This window comes from Polyodon spathula, chromosome 55 (assembly GCF_017654505.1).
Source record: "Polyodon spathula isolate WHYD16114869_AA chromosome 55, ASM1765450v1, whole genome shotgun sequence".
NCBI lineage: Eukaryota > Metazoa > Chordata > Actinopteri > Acipenseriformes > Polyodontidae > Polyodon > Polyodon spathula.
This window is the reverse complement of record NC_054588.1, coordinates 1,287,560-1,305,577: the sequence shown is the minus strand read 5'-3', so window position 1 is coordinate 1,305,577 and position 18,018 is coordinate 1,287,560. Positions and strand designations below refer to the sequence as shown.

Sequence of the window (18,018 nt, the reverse complement as noted above, 5' to 3'; positions counted from 1 at the left end):
AAACCACCCGTTATATTAATTTTTTCACGTTATATTTGTAAGTTGTGAGTGCAGTCCTGCTATGAAAAGTATCTGTAAAGGTACCCGAGACAGATACAATGTGCCAGTGTGCATTGCGATGTAAGTTGAAAAACCTGATCTCTCCCAATGTTTCCTCGTGAACATGGAGTCATATGGTAACCCTAGTTACAGCCCTAAGATATATTTATTTATGCAAATTACGACAGAACACCCAATCGCTGCACATGCGGGGGGGGGGGGGGGGGGGAGGGGGGAGCCAGTTGTCAATCAAAACCGAAACCACAGCTGGGTTTTATGATAAAGGTATGTGCAGACAGCCGCTTCCTTTAATTTTAACAGCGTATCAAACAAAAAGAAGAGAGATTAATCTGGTACCTGCTTGTAAGGTAGGACAATTAAATACCGCGTTGATTTAAATGGCATTTGAAGGGATATAATTATGCAGCCGCAATATGAAAAGAAAATAACTTTTGAAAACGCCGTATGTTTTAACTTTCACTTTCTCATTGTAACTTTTTCCTGCTCAGAAATGTTTACTTTTTTTTTTTTGCCCTCCCCCACCGAATCTACTTAATAAAACCTACCCCAAAACAGACCAGAAATTTAAGGGTCATGGTAGGATTGTTATTAAACGCAAATTGATGTGCGCGCTCTATACAGTGTTTTATCTCTAGTACCCTTTACAAGTTTGCTATAGGAAAAGCATTCAAGTGCAATAAAGCACAGCGAAAACAAAAGTAAATAATGTGTAAAATGCGGAGATGTGTTGTTATGGGTTCGCTGTGCAACAGGCGAATCTCTGTGCAATGGATGAACTCAAGGGGTTATCTGGGGAATTAAGATCTTATCCAACTGGGCGAGGATCTCTTGGTGACTGGGTGATGCAACAGACAAGAAGAAACATCTTGAGGCGGAACCACTTTTCTATCTGCTCAGGTACACACACTCACTCAAACCTGTAAAATATCACCTAGTCTGACAGCTGACCTTTTCCGACGCTGAAGGACAGACGCCCGTCGCTCCCACCAGAATCTGGGGTAATCTTCAGGACTATACCTGCTGCTTGTATGAATGCATTTATACAGGCTCGTAATAGTGTCGAGTTTCAAACATACAAACAGACACCCACACCCACCGAGAATCTGATAACTCACAGTAGCAGTTTAATTAATGTTAATGCTAACTTTCATCACCCGGATATTGAAAGAATATTCAAAAATGAAACTCGCATGTTCGACCCAGCCCTGTCTAAATTTAATGGACTTTACTGCTCTGATAACAGTCCTAATTTGTTCTAAACAAAGAACAAGGTGTTGTGCATGCAAAGTATCCCAGGTCATCCCCTTACCACCGCTTCAACAAGCACAGCGCTCGTAATCAGGTACCCAGCGCGAGTAGAGAAGCACAGTGCTGTGAGTTTAATACTTAAACACACAGCAGCACAGCACAGACCGAAACTAAAAGTTTGTTTGAGATCAGCGACTTGTGAAACCAAAAGATACATTCTGTTTTCTTTCTTACTTGTATTTCTCCCTCTTGCTCTTCTACCAAAACATCTACAGCACTTGTTATAGGAAATGTGTGTCTAATCCTGCGTGGGCCGAAATAAGACTAGATAAAAAATTGTCACTTGTAAGCAGAAATGCCATCTTATTGCCCCTTTTATTATTATTATTATTATTATTATTATTATTATTATTATTATTATTATTATTATTATTATTTATTATTTATTTATTTATTTATTTATTTATTTATTATAGAAACCCTTATCCAGGGCAGCTTATGTTGTACTGTGATACGATAAAATTTATTGTGATAAAATTGTATCACATTACAAAATATCACATTATAAAATATCACATTACAGATAAGAGCAGTTATAAGGTACAGTAAAATCAGTCGAAAATAAGATCAAATTCAAATGAGCAAAACAAAGTCTACAGGAAATAATTACATTTAAGAGCGAGTTCGACTAAGAGCAGTTGGTTAGCACGCAGTAAGTATGATAAAAGGACGAGAATGATTTCAAATAAGAGCAATTGAAAAAAAAAAATGAATATGGGAGCCTGCACGAGTAAAATCAAGTTCAAGATGCAGGAAATAATTACAGTTAAGAGCAGTAGCTGAATATGGTGATGTGGGGAGCAGATCAGTGCAAGCTGATGCAAGTCCTGGTGCAATCGGGTGCCATGCAGTCCAGTATAGTGGAGACACGTGAGGATTACAGATGTTGTCTGAACAGGTGTGTCTTGAGGAGGCTCTGGAAGGTGGTCAGGGACTGAGCAGTCCAGATATTCGTGGGTAGGTCGTTCCACCACTGAGGGGCGAGAGTGGAGGAGCTGGCTCTGGAGGCGGGGGGAGCAGAGTGGGGTTCAGCTGGTCTGCAGGTGGTGGAGGAGCGGGTGGGGTGTAGGGAGAAATGATGGAGCAGAAAGGTGAAGACAGCGATAGGCGAGTACTAGAGCTTTGAACTGGAGCGAGCAGCGTAAACATTTCTTATTAGAGGATACATGAATACTGTAGCATACCTTATTTCAGCCCTTTTAAAATGTGTTTAGAAATGCTGTATATTCCACCCACAGAAAGTGCTTTCGACTCTTTTCAAGAGCTAGATGAAAATGAAGCCTGGACAGGAGCAGAACGAGGAGCTGTTTGGTGCAGAGGGACTCGGCAAGACCAGAGAGGTTTCAGTTTCATTCTGGTTTTTGTTTACAGTAGTGCAAAACTTGACAAAGAGTAAAACAATGTAAAATATTACATTTCTTCAACAGTTTTTATATATGTAGAATATGTCCAATACTTTGAAATAAGTCACCTCAGTATTAATAACTGGTCACTCTGACTAGTCACGAGTGAAGTGGCTATCGAGCTCAGAGACTGATCTACGCACAGGTTCTCGTCCTCAGGGAGGCAAAACCGGCAGGCACCCCGCTGGCCAGACGCGCAGCGAGCTCAGAGCGGACACCTGCAGGACTAGACTCCAGAGACGAAAACCACCAAAAACTGACACCGCTGTTCTTTCTTTCTAGGATGCAATGGAGAACGTGGATGATGAAGACATGTACAGTGATACAAACCTCCTTATCAAAAAACAGGTTTGTGTCCATTTAAACAGCATTTAAAGGGATGCGAAACAATCATTTCAAATCTATTTTCTTGCCTCTTATAAGTAAAGCTGTATTGTTTTTCATGGTTATCATAGATTTCCGTGAAATCTATCCAGTGTTGTCTAATATGTAGTTCCCGTTGAAAAGGCCAGTTTCTGAAAGAACTGTAAATATACATATATTTTTATCACTTGAAAACAAATATAGCAAACTTTTGCCTTCTTGACGCACTGCCTGTTCCACTGCATTCAGGAAGCTGGCGGCCGGTTTAGTTTGCTTCCTGTCAACGATTAAACACACACCGCACAGAGCCGCGTCTTTTCTTTCAAATGTCCTCAACGAAAAAAAACAGATATATTTCTGCTAAAGAGCGTTCCATTTCACGTGTCTGCTGTTATTTTTATATGTATGTTTCTATTTTGTTTGACGGTGGCAGTTGAATGTCTTTAAAAGGTGGACATAAACAACATTTTCTAGAATTGAGCATTTACTGTTTTGCAGGTAAGCATTTTAATATTGACCAACATTTTGTTCTGTAAGAACGCTAGAGAAAATGTTCTATTTTGAATGTGACAAAGCTTATTTTCTGCTTCAATAAATATGTTTAAATCGTAAAATTCCTTGAAATTCCTATGTTTAGCCATGAAACCAGTACAGCCCTACTCATTTAGTTTTATGTGTGAAGAAATGTCTCGTACCCTCTGCTGTAAGTCCATCTTAATTTCCACCTGTGTCCTCTAGTCCCGGTTTCTGCACTGTGCTTAAAGTATAGGTTCTCGTTAACTGTATGAACTGTTAAGATTGTAATCTTACAATCAATTCCCTCTTCGTTCTTCTTTCTACCCAAGTATTTAGTTTGGCTTTTTGATTGCTCTAAACAAGAAGACATTGTTAACATATATAATTGCTGATTAGGGTATTTGACACACCAGTCAGGCACGGGTTAACTGTGAATCTCATTTTCGCTCCGTTACTAAAACTATTCTTTCTTCAACAGGATAATGAGAGTGTTTTGGATTGGTGGTACACTGACGAAGGTGAGATTATCATAAACGGGTCGCACGACACCAGTGTGTATAAAATGACTGTGAAACACTGCAGTTTATAGGGATTTCATTTTGCATTGTGTGCGCAGAAACACTAGCCGTTGCATCGGTTTGTATTTCCACTAGATGTCGCTGTTTCTTCATTTGTCTTCATATCGACGTTTTTAAGAATGACTCAAGTCGTGCCTGCATTGAATTGTTCAAGAGCCCTGTTAAAGAAGTCACCAACCGTACATAACAAGTTAACGTATATACAAAGTGCACTTAAATCATAGTAGCTCGTAAGCAGGGCTTATTTCATGTGGTTGCATATTAAGCGGTCTTTGTCAATTTAGGATGGGATGACTGGAGTTCTGATGAAGGATTCACAGAGGAAAAAGAAATTAAGTAAGTTTTATTTTGAAATTTAAGTTTCTCAAAAACAGAAAAAAAAAACCCACACTGCATGAAAACAAATAGATTTTGCTTAGCAGTAAAAGGTACTTGTTGAGAGATTCACAACCTGATCAGCGACAGTGCCACATTAAACACGCCTGTGTCTCTCTAGGCTCATCACCAGCACAGCTTGCAAAGTCTACAAAGGCATTAATCTCTTTGTGAAGCTGTTCGTCGACCGTGCTGAAAGGCTGCAGAAATACGTGGATGAGCTGCGGAGCATTGCTGACGGAGTCGACCGTTTCCACAAGGGGGCGACAATCGCCAGCATCGCTGGGGGGGCTGTGAGCGCGGCTGGGGGAATAGCCACCATCACCGGCCTCATCTTGGCTCCGTTCACATTCGGAGCCTCTGTCATAGTGACCACAGTGGGGCTTGGCGTCGCCACGGCTGGAGGGCTTACCAGTGCATCAGCTACCATTTCAGACACCGTGAACAACTCTTTCGACCGCAAACGGGTGGAGGACATCATTGAAGGATACCAAAAAGACATGACCCCCATCTCGGAGTGTTTAAGCTACATCCAGACTGGAATGGAGAACATGAAAAGGTTTGATTTCTCCACAGTCAGTGAGAACCTGTCAGGCAAGGCTTCCCCTAAAATGGAGGGTATTTTTCAAGCCGGGGCCCGAGCTGGCAAAGGGTTTGCCAACATCGCCGAGATTGTAAGGGTGGTGCAGCTGGCTAAAGTGGCAGGAGGAGCGGTGAGGGCGGTCCGCATTGCGGGAGTGGCCACGGGGATACTGTCGGGATTGTTTCTGGGTCTGGATGTCTTCTTCATCGCGAAGGATTCGATTGAATTACGGAATGGCGCCAAAACAGAATTCGCGGCTAAAATCCGTGAAGTTGCAGGCGAATTGCAGGCAGGGTTGTACGAGCTGAATAAAATACGAGAGGAATTCCAGGAAACAACCAAGCAGGATTAGTCCTCCCCTTCTGTGCACACAGCTTGGACTCTTAGTTCTGAAAAATAATTAAATGTTTATTAAGCGGTACTAGTCAGAACATTGCCAAAGTTTTTCTGACTTTGAATCCAAAATAAAATAGAAGACGACTAGGCTGTGTATAAATCTGTAGATGAAAGATGTTAATGTTTACAATAGCAATAAAGGCCTTATTTCCAATCGCAATAACTTGGTAGCTGACCTTGTCTTCACTGTATAGAAACTTTCAGTACGCAATGCTTTCTAATCTCTTGCTTTATTATATGCAATATCTTTATCAGTACTACCTATATGATGACAAAATTAAATTCATGTCTCTTGTGAATATTTGGTTAGAAAAAAAATACAGATATTTTGTTAATGTTATTTTATATATCTGGAAATATTGACTAATAAAACTTTTAAGAGCAAGATTTGTATGTCAATACTAACTTGAGGGTGGGTGAAGTGAGGGAGAGGGGGAGTTGGGGGAGGGAGGAAGGGAGAGAGGGAGAGGGTGTTGTGTGTGAGGGGAGAGGGAGGAGGGGGTGGTGAGGGTCCCACTTGAAGGTGAGGGGGGAGAGGGAGAGTTGGGGAGGGGGGGAGGGGAGGAGGTGGTGGTGAGGGGAGGGATGGGAGGGGGGGGAGGGAGGGGTGGTGAGGTGAGGTTGAAGGTGAGGGGGACCACTGGGAGGGGGGAGAGGGACTCCCCTCCCTCCCCACCCCCCTCCCCCCCACCACTGGTGAGGGTGGTGTTCCAACTCCCACTCCCCTCCTCCCACCTCCCCCCCTCCCCTCCTCCCCCCTTCCCTCCTCCACCACTAGGGGTGGTCCACTCCCCTCCCACTCCCACTCCCCCAGGTCCCCTCACACCATCCCCCACCAGTTCCAGGTCCCCTCCCTACCCTCCCCTCCCCTGGGGGAGGGACCACTCCCACTCCAACTTCCACTCCCCTCCCTACCCTCCCCCCTCCTCCCTCTGACCCACTCCCCCTCCCCTCCCTCCACCACCACTCCCCTGAGGGGGGAGGGAGCGGTCGCCACCACTCCCACTCCAGGTTGAAGGTGAGGGGAGGGTGAGGTTGAGGTTGAAGGTGAGGGGAGGGATGGGAGGGAGTGGAGGAGGGGGTGGTGAGGTTGAAGGTGAGGGGAGGGTGAGGGAGAGAGGGAGGGGGAGGTGAGGATGGGTATTAGAAGAGGGGATGGGAGGAGTTTGGGGAGGGGCAGTGTAGTGTAGTGAACGAGGTGTCAAGTAAAAGAGTTCGTAATCTGACAACCTGGCCATCAACCTCTATACAAAATTAACTCTTTTTGCTTCATAAAATCGAATTAAACCAGCTGAATAATGTTACCTTGGCATATTGCATTACACACCACTTTTGTAGTTTCCCACATACTTCACGAAAAACTGGCAAAAACTGAATAATGTGGCATTTCGAAATCTAACATGCAATACTGTACTACTATTATGACTTTTGCGGAATTAGTGTCATCTCAGCAATTCCACTATTGACTAATAACAGACTTTCTGGCCTCTATAGAAACCAGTGGGAGGGTTTGGTTGAGGCATAGTTTCTAGTAAAGAAAGACTTGCTGGAGCGATTCCTTTCTACTCCTGAAGAGAGCGAGTCTTCCTCACTACACCTGACACACAGTTTTCTAATTCGTGAGATCTCTTCCTCCTAAAACCTCAATTGCTATTTCTTCATGCATTGAGATCATTATGGAGTATATTTCCCTTGAAGGAATTCATTAATTCTCACTAAAATGGAATCACGTGCTACGATTGGCAAAGCAGTATCTGGAGTTCTAGGGTTACCATATGACTCCATGTACACTAGGACTGTTTGATCCAGTTCAGGCTTTTTGACTCACGCCCCAATGCATTCTGGTAAGTGTAGTCCTGCTGTGACAGGTACAATGCATTGCAAGGTGAGTTGAAAACCTGAACTGTCCCTCACTCTCCGAGTGTACACGGAGCCATATGGTAATCCTGTACAGTATCAATGCTCATAATGTCTAGTATAACTGGACTTGTGCATTCTGTTATCAATAGCTGTTACCTTATACAACGACACATTACCGTCTATTAACTATGAACCATATTTCTAAAGAGTTTACTAATATAACCGAAACGCCTGTTCATCTTACAAAACTACAATCAAACAACCAATTCATATATGTCAAGCTGGAGGAAACACACTAAAAATGGGATTGTACATTACTGTGACTGTTTTAGGGAACATTAGCAAAGTTGGTTACCATAAAGACAACAGAGCTATCATTTTTGAGAACCAATTTACCTTTAATGTGGAACCACCTGCCAACCGAGTGCCAGACATTAGCCCTTCAATTAAAGTCAGTCTCGCTCATTGTGACAGAAGCAGTGAGATGCACCTTTAATATATCCCAGTGACTGTATTTGCATATATTATATATATATATATATATATATATATATATATATATTATCAGATTATATATATATATATATATATATATGTATATACAGTCTGAAATAATAATTAAACCATTCAATTAAAATCAGCCTAATACTGAATTTGATCAGAACAGAAATTCAAAAGTTCAAAAATTCCGCTGGAAAACCACGCCTTGCTAGCTCGCAGAATGACTTTGCATGAAGGAAGTGTGTTCATACTATCTGCCTCGTCTAAAGAATTACTTCCCATAGAAACTCGATGGCAATCAGTAATAACAAATAACTCACAGTGGCGACTCGGCGTGGCGTCTTAAGATGCTTTTGTAAACACACGGAGGCAAACCACACAGACACTTTTAAAATCTACAACAATGCAAACCTGCGCAAAAATAAAGGTGAGTTTTGCATGTAATGCCCTTGAAATGTGTATCCACGTATCTGGGCTGCTTCTGGATCCCGCAGCATGCATTGTAGGTTTTACAAATCGGTCATTCGTGTCCAAAACCTTACCTTGCCTGCGCGTAAAGGACGTACCTGTGATTACGACAGAACCTCTGAAAGTCGACCGCTTTGCCCTCGCCTGAATCAAAGACTTTCTCTGTCATTTTTATCTATTGTTTTTAAAAAATGACGCCAGCTGTTATTAAAAATTATATTTTGTAACGTGATTTCGAAAGATGTTACTTCCATGTTGCCAGTAAATATACAACACACCGTCTTTATATAACTACCCACTTCGCTTGCTCCAAACGTACACTCGCTACACGAGTTTCTCTTTCTTCAGCCCTGAAGACAAACTACAGGCAACAGTCCTGGAGCTTCCAACTGGCAGTAGAATTTGGACTGGTTCTAGTCACTTAGTATTATTTAAAGAGACTGGATATTTCTCCAAAATTAGCACAGTACAGATGGAATGTCAGAAAGTGGTACGCTGTCAGATTTTGGTACAGGTGCAATCAATTGTCATTTTTTATTTTTTATTTTTTATTTTTTTGTTGCAAACTCAAACAGGAAACAGACAATGAATTGATTTCTCTAAAAAGAAAAAAGAAAACAAAAAAAAACAATTCACTATGAACAAGAAAAAACAAGAAGTCCATCGCAAAGTTGCAGAAGTAAAAAAGATAAATAAATACAATACCCAACGTATTGCATATGATAAATATTTGCATACTATTTTCTTTTTGGTGGAAAAATATGATACATTTAATTAAATCTCCAAAACGTGTCGTTTTAGTATTATGTCAAAATTAATAGATATTATTTTACTGGTGTTGTAAAATACTGGCAATTCATCTTAGGATGCAGTTAACGACAGTAATTTTCAAAATGTTTTGGATGCAGCATTAAAGTAGTTGAAAAAGATTTATTTTCAAATAAAAACGTAAACAGATACGTTTGCTTTGCTGTTGACATTAATCGTAGTTTCTCATGAACATTACATTTCAAACCAATAAAAAGAAAACATCAACATTGCTTCATTTAAAAAGAATTTGCAAATTGAATTAAGAGCCCATCGATGAGTAGAGTGGACGTGGGTTCGCATGCTGATAATGACACACAGCAGTGTTTTTACATTACCTAAAAACTGATCTTGCACATCAGTTTTACCTGTGAAATAGTCTGTATTTGTAGTCACATCTAGCATAAATGCATGAAAACTGAGAAATTATAACGATGCATCATTTCTAAGGGCGTTAATCTCTGTAAAAAATGATGTGTTTACTTTAATTTTGTGTATTACTGAAGTCAGTTTGTAGACATTATATCTGAGGATATATAATGCTTATTTTTGACTTCCTGATCTTTTTAAATCATTATTTTGCCCCTGTACTGTGAATAGTTGTTAAGCTTTCTACCTGTCCCTTTTCTTTGGATTGTCCTGGTTTTGAGGAAGGTGTCCTGGGAATTCGATATGCCTTCCTGATACACTAAATGCCAGGACCATACATTGAGCACAAGTTAGATACATCAGGATGCAATCACAGCTCCTGGTTTTCAGGTTGGCAGCCATACTACTGTCCAGATAGGTGGTGCGTGAGTCTTTTACTCAACTATTCAGCACCAACAATGTGACTTGGTAACTCTTTCTATAACTCATACTATAGTTGTTGCAGTATGCTTAGTGACTTCATTTATATTGATTAGCTCCATTGATTGTTTCGGAAAGGTTTTATTGCAGGTCTATCCAGGACGTTGTGGCAGTGCTGTGTGGATGTAGAATATCCATGGCAGATATTTTCAATAGCTCTAATTGAGTTGGTCTTGTTTTCAGGACAAGATCAGAGTGCAGCTGGGCAAGAAAAAGAAAGAAGAGACAGAGAGTGTAGAGCAGCCAGCAGGGGATAAAGAGGTCTGTCTTTCAGAGGAACATTTAAAAACATACATGCTTGCTTTTACAATCAGCAAGATTGTAGCGTTTTCAGACCCCCCCCCCCTGCTTCCGGGAGAGTTTAAATGGCACACAGAGCTGTGCAGAAACAGGGCAAATGGAATTCAATGTTGACAGACGCCGGTAACACACAAGAGTTAACCAATGAGACGCAGAGCACTACAGCAAAGTCAGCGAGGCTCCTCTGTTTGTACATTCTCCTTAGAGTTGTGTATGTAAAAATAAAACAAATATAACCTAAATAACAGACATGAGGGGCTGATCATTGCTCAAGTACTGGTTTTAGCGCACTGGAAAACGTGTTTGCCAGTTCTTTACATGTGTAGTTGATATTGTCTTCAAGCGCCTGTTTCTAGTAGCGATATTTGCTGTTGATGTAATATAATACCACATTGCAAATCAGTTTACAGATGTCATTTTATACATAAAACACACCGAACAGTTCTACAATTACAGGCGTTTTGTTATGTTTAAGCAGTCCTGGAGGGCCACACCAGTTGTGATTGTGTGTGGAGGGCGTCTCTTATCATTCCCGACAGTCTCAGCAGACAGAGCTGGATATTCAAGTCAGAGTGAGCTGCCCTAATACTTTCGCAGTCCGCTGCCTCTACAAATTGCACGGTAACAATCCTGCTCTGTTCTGTTGATTTTTCTTTCAAAGGAAAACCAGAAAATGGAGCCTGCAGAGAATCTGTGTGAAAACCTTCCTGGTGCAGAGACTCCCGTCGTGGATCCAGAGGTATCCCTTGCTGTTTAAATTAAGGATGTTTTTACATTTACTGAGCAAAGCACTTCCAGGTAGCAGTCTCCTAAATTCAATTCACTTCCGTCAAGAAGAGAATAAAGACATGTTTGGTGATGAGAGCCACAGAGAGAATAAAGAGGTACGCAGTTATTACAGACACATTTACTGGGGGCTCAACAGCATAACTCGGGGCTTTGAGGCCTACAGGATCTTGCTAAAGTTTAGATTCTTGTAAACAGACGCAAATATTTTTTGACAAAACACTGAACAGTATGGCTTATAACGGCTCGAGTGACCTCTGCCTTGGTCCTTATCAGTCAGATTGAGACCTGTCTATTGAGAGTCATCAACCCTTAAACTTTCTTACCCAACCACCCCCACTGGTCATTATCTGAGTTTTGAACCTCCATGTTGGTGTATTATACTAATTGTAGCTAACAAAATAGTTCCATATATTTTCCCAGCCATGCGCATCAATTCGTTATGTAGGTCTCAGATGTGCAGTTTTGAAGGGAAAGGTTTACGCAAAACATGAATTTTCATTTTTAAAACATGATACTGGGTGAAAGAAATTTCTGTTTGCAAGCCGTGCTTTCAGACTGTCTTGCACTTCCTGGGTCGCCTGGAGGTTGAAATTGATCCCACCCCTTTCCTACCTTCTTTCCTGTAAATGACCAATCAGCTGCTTCCCTTATGCCTGACATGCTTTCATCCAGTAACGTGAGCCACTGCTGGGGCGAAGTAACCAAGTAGAAATAAACTTCCTGGAAGGCAAGGCAAGCAAACTGAGAACTTCGAGTAGTACCAGGGGGTTTAAAATGATGTTATGCACATTGGAGACCTGTGTACCTAGTGGAAGTGCACAATGGGGCAGATTTCTGGTTGTATGTGGCCAGCTGCAAACACTTTAACCCTTAAATATCTCGCTATACCTGAACAGCACATCCCCCATCCCTCTCTGTGATAGCCGACGTTGGATAAAGTTTGGGACGCTTCACTTCAACTGTGATGCGTCAATGCAAACTTAAGTTCAACGTACATTTGCAACAATACGTTATATTGCGCAAAACGAACATTTAATGCTGATATAATAGAAACCTACATTTATTTCAATAGGAGACTGACGGCCTTCTGGACTGGTGGAACACTAGGAAGGGTGAGGACTTTTGCTGATGTTCTGGGTCTGGTTTGCTCATAAAGTTAAGGAAACACCCACTGATAATGTTAACTAGACCTTGCAATATAGTGGAAGCCTTTGTGATAACATCAAACTAATCTCTTTGCATTTTAGTGAATCTGATCAGAGTGTCAGACAACACAGAATAGTCTCGCTGCCACACAAAGTTGAGCTACTTTTCTTTTTAAAATCAATTCCCAGTTCCAGTTTCCGTTTAATCAATTTCCTTGATCAAAATTGCAATTAGCAGTATTTCTGTTAAAATGAGCTTCATTCGGGGCTCCAGAGTGGCGCGTCCAGTAAAGGGGCTCTGTGTGAGTGCAGGATGCGCCCTATAGCCTGGGGATCGAGGTTCGAGTCTGGGCTATTCCACAGCTGACCGTGGACGGGAGTTCCCAGTTGGCTGAGCTTCACCGAGGAGGCTTATTGCGCACCAGCGCCCCCTGTAGTCTGGCCGGGCGCCTGCAGGCTTGCCTGTAAGCTGCCCAGAGCTGCGTTGTCCTCAGACGCTGTAGCTCCGGGGCGGCTGCATGGTGAAGCCGCAGCGTGTAAAGAAGCGGGCGGCTGACGGCACACTCTTTGGAGGACAGCGTGTGTTCGTCTTCGCCGCTCCAGAGTCAGCGCAGGGATGGTAGCGGTGAGCTGAGCCTGAATAATAATTGGGCATTTCAAATTGGGAGAAAAGAACGAACAAAAAAAAAAAATAGCAACGACTAAATTAAAAAAAAAGAGCATCTTTCGAAGTCACTGTTTATTAATCTATTAAGTTGGCTTCAAATGAAAGCAGTCGAACAAATCCGGTCACAATTATTGTGGCTCAGATATAAACGACAATTCTTTCGAAGGAATTGGAAATTGATTTTAATAAGGAGTTGACACCAGCAGGAATTATCGACTGAACCCTAATGACAGATTTGCCCGTCAGTACGTATTACAGTGTCTCGCGTGCATTATTATTTTGAAGAACTGTCTGTTTGAATTTAGAATGGGGAGATATGAATACTGATGAAGAGTACACTGACAGCGAAAGAACCAGGTAAGAGTAGCATTCGCACAATACAGCACCTGAAATTGGACAATAGTAAGGACTACCTGGGGTCCTGCTTTCGTCTTTTCAGATTACAAAGAAATTTTAATTTCGTGTGGAGTGTTTTTTTTGGGGGGGGAGGCGGGGTTGTGGGCCATGTAATTATGGTTTTGTGTTGAACCTTTGAGCTTTTTCCCCACTTGATTCCGTTCGCTTTGTGTAAACTTGTTGCCGTCCTCGAGGGCACCTTTTGGTAATCTCAGAGATTCTCTTCCTGGTAAAAGCTCAAAAGCGTTCCACCCGTCAGAGAAAGCCCTTGTAGTGAAACAGGCAGTGCTGTGCATTTCTGTCCTCTGACAAAGATGAGCTCTATAACCCCCCCAGTGCAGACAAGCCTGGCTCTTTTGCATTGTGGTTAAGATGCTTGCTTGCAGTGCGCAAGGTTGCCAGTTTGTTGTGTCCAGACTCTGTTACCCCAAGGTTCCAATAAACTCTTTTCTTTTTGCTAGGATCATGGCCAGCATAGCTTGCCAAGTGTACACAGGCATTAGGCTTTTCCTGAAGCTCTTCCTGGAACGCTTTGATGCGCTGCAGAAGTACATCAGCGAGCTCTGCGGGATCGCGGACAGAGTCGACAAGCATCACAAGAAAGCCGTTATCGCCAACATCGCCGGAGGAGCGGTGAGCGCGGCCGGGGGAGTAGCCACCATCAGCGGTCTCATCCTGGCTCCTTTTACCTTCGGGACGTCCATCATAGTGACCGCAGTGGGGCTGGGGGTGGCCACAGCTGGTGGAGTGACCGGCGCGTCGGCAACCATCACAGACAATGTCAGCAACACTTTAGACCGGAAAAAGGTGGAGAAGATTATAAAGGGATACCAAACGGAGATGAAGGACATCTCAGAGTGTTTGGACTTCATCAAAACTGGCATGGAGAACATGAAAAGGTTTGATTTCTCAAAGACGAATGAGAAAGTGTACAGTGAGATGTTCCCGGAGATGGGGGACGTGTTTCACACGGGGGTGAGTGCAGGGAGCAATATCTCCGAGATTGTACGGATGGTTCAGTTGGCACAAGTGGCAAGTGCCAACGCAGTCCGTGTGGTCAGCATGGCATCCGTGGTGCTGTCTGGGTTGACCCTGGGTTTGGATGTTTTCTTCATCGCCAAGGACTCCATGGAGCTGCGGAAGGGAGCCAAGACAGAATTCGCGGCTAAAATACGCGAAGTGGCGAACGATCTGCAATCAGCGTTGTTAGATCTGAATAAAATCAAAGACGACCTTCAGAAAACCATCAAAGTGATCTGACAGGACTTTTAGCCTCACGCTGGGCTGCGTACGAAGCTGCTTTCCTCCACTGCACGGTTTGCATTTGAAATTCATAGTATTCTAAAACTATATGAAAACACTTCAGACGACTTACGAGCACCTAAACGGGGTGGTTTCATTCCTGTTTGGTAATGTTACTAGATGCTTTTTCACTTTGCAAAGACAATATGCCAGTAATCTAGCTGTGCATGCACTGCAAACACAAAAACAAATTAGAATTATTCGAAAGTATTTCTAATCTCTGTGTCCTTTAACTAACCCTGAACAACTAGCCACAACTGCATTGTGTTCTTGCTTTTAAGCTTTCTCACACGATCACCAACAGAAGTGCCAAACCTGTTGACAATATAAAGCTTTGTTTCTGCTGCCTTGTTTGGTTCGTTTTTTTGCATATTGGAGCGATGGCAGACTAATAATGAAAAAAAATGACATTAAAAAAAAAACATATACCAATGTCGATATTCAATAAAAAAAATATCCCACATGAATCATTCAATTAAACATGAGAAATGTGGATCAAATTTAGAACAGAGAGAAGAACAAGAGGCCATAAATGGAAGCTGAGTAGAAGTAAATTTGGAACAGAAGGGAGGAAGCCCTGTTTTACACAGAGAGTTAGAAATGCATGGAATAGCCGGCCAGGTGAAGCAGCAGGATCTAAAACAACATTTTAAAAAAGACGAGATTCTGTGCTTTTAGATGAGTTTTGCACAGTAGGGGAGAATGGTGTGCTGACAAGAGAAGAACCTTGATGGGCCGAATGGCTTTTTCTTGTTCCCAGTCTTTTCTTATGTTCTAATGTCATTTTTGATTGTAACCACAAGCCTGCCCTGGACTGGAGGGAGCACCCTTTCTCTTAGGGGGTGAGGGAGGGAGGGATCAGTTCAGTCTCCATGACTCAAGCCTGCCCTGGACTGGAGGGAGCACCCCTTCTCTTAGGGGGGGGGGCAGGGAGGGAGCAGTTCAGTCTCCATGACTCAAGCCTGCCCTGGACTGGAGGGAGCACCCCTTCTCTTAGGGGGGTGAGGCAGGGAGGGAGCAGTTCAGTCTCCATGCCTCAAGCCTGCCCTGGACTGGAGGGAGCACCCTTTCTCTTAGGGGGGTGAGGGAGGGAGCAGTTCAGTCTCCATGCCTCAAGCCTGCCCTGGACTGGAGGGAGCACCCTTTCTCTTAGGGGGTGAGGGAGGGAGGGAGCAGTTCAGTTTCCATGCCTCAAGCCTGCCCTGGACTGGAGGGAGCACCCCTTCTCTTAGGGGGGTGAGGCAGGGAGGGAGCAGTTCAGTCTCCATGCCTCAAGCATAGCTTGAAAACCACACACACACACACACACACACACACACACACACACACACACACACAGTACAAACTCCTTTTGGTTATAATACATTAATACTTTTTTTTGTCTTAAAACACTTAGTACAAGTTTGTTTGCAAAATAAACCCATTTCTGCAAAAAATGTAATACTGATGTATTTATGGTAGGTGGGATTACCCATTTAAGCATTCGTTTCAACTCCAGCAATGTCCAGAAAATTAGCCAATGCCAAACTCAGTAACAAATTTACAAACGTTTCGACTGCAAATCTTAACTCTGTAAAGTGTGACAGTCCTGATGTCAAGAGCGACCTTCGTACTGCTGATTTGACGGACAGCGACACCTGTGCTTTCTGCTAGTTCTAATGTCAATCAATGTTTCTCTTCTTTCTATTCCTGGAGGATATTATCTTCAAATATCGCTTGTCCTTATCAGACAGCTTTTTGGGGTCTTCCCGTCCTGGGTTTATCAATTACAGATGCTGTTTCTCTGTACTTGTTGATTATGCTTTGGATACCACACCTTGAAAATCGAGCGATGGGCGATTTCACTCAATGTGTTTCCTTCTGTATGGAAGTCAAGGCTGTTATAATAGTAGAAAACACCAGTGGAGGCTTTGATTAAATTGTTGATGTTCATAATGCATCAGAGTAGAACAATGCAATGCGTCTAAGACTTTTTCACAGCAGTGTAAAATGCCCCATCCAGTTAATCCTCCAGCCACAATATAAAAACCTGCAGCTTGAGCTGAATGTGGTTGAGTTGTCCAGAGAAAGGAAGAGACAAGTAAGAACAAAGATACTGCAAGTAAACAATTGCTACTCGTGCTGGCTTTAGACCAGCCACAGTGTAGATCAGCCTCAGTGTCATTTTCTTTAGATAACCGACCGTATCCACAGTGTTGGATAAGTGACTTTAAAAGAAGAAGTAATCTGTTAAGCAGCATCTAGTGCACGGCAGCCTATAGCCAGAAAAAAAAGAATCTGATCTGATGTTAGAAATATGGCAAGTAACAAGAACACGACAGCATACTGCCGGTATAAAAGATTCCCCTTATAAAAGTACAGCAAAGTGTAACAAAGCACAGAGAGGTCTGGTGAAGCATAGGGAAGCATTGTAAAGCACAGAGATGTCTGGTAAAGCACAGGGAAGCATTGTAAAGCACAGAGAGGTCTGGTAAAGCATAGGGAAGCATTGTAAAGCACAGAGAGGTCTGGTAAAGCATAGGGAAGCATTGTAAAGCACAGAGAGGTCTGGTAAAGCACAGGGAAGCATTGTAAAGCACAGAGAGGTCTGGTAAAGCATAGGGAAGCATTGTAAACTATGGTAAATTGCAACCGTGTAAGGCACCAGTGCAAAACTCAAACTCACTTTAAAAAGAAAGAAACACAACATTTATAATTTCAAAGCTCCTTGAATGACTGCACCGTAAAAGAAAAAGGTGGAATTATGGTTTATGATTTGTCATACAACAACACTGCACACATGCAGCCCTTTTAAATATCAGATGATATATACTCGACTAGGTAATTATACCTTTTACTGGCAACTGTGTAATTACAGCCCAGAAGCTATACTTACAACACAGACAAATTAATTAGATGATGAAACTCAGGAATCATTTTCACTTGGCCAACCTTGTCTTTCATATGTACTAAACTGACTGGTAAAATATTACGTTGACAACTAGATTCTACAGTTCAGCTGTCTGTTCAGTTCTTTTATCAGAGGAAGTCTCCTTCAGCAACATGACTAGGTAACCCATTCCATCCCCTCACCACTCTTTGTGTGAAGAAGAGTCTCCTTCAACAACATGACTAGGTAACCCATTCCATCCCCTCATCACTTTCTGTGTGAAGAAGAGTCTCCTTCAGCAACATGACTAGGTAACCCATTCCATCCCCTCACCACTCTCTGTGTGAAGAAGAGTCTCCTTCAGCAACATGACTAGGTAACCCATTCCATCCCCTCACCACTCTCTGTGTGAAGAAGAGTCTCCTTCAGCAACATGACTAGGTAACCCATTCCATCCCCTCACCACTCTCTGTGTGAAGAAGA

The 18,018-nt window shown here is 42.6% G+C and overlaps 1 pseudogene; it reads left to right on the top strand.

Moving 5' to 3' along the window:
• Positions 1-307: 307 nt before the first annotated feature.
• On the top strand, positions 308-15,426 carry LOC121307335 (annotated as a pseudogene).
• Positions 15,427-18,018: the final 2,592 nt, after the last annotated feature.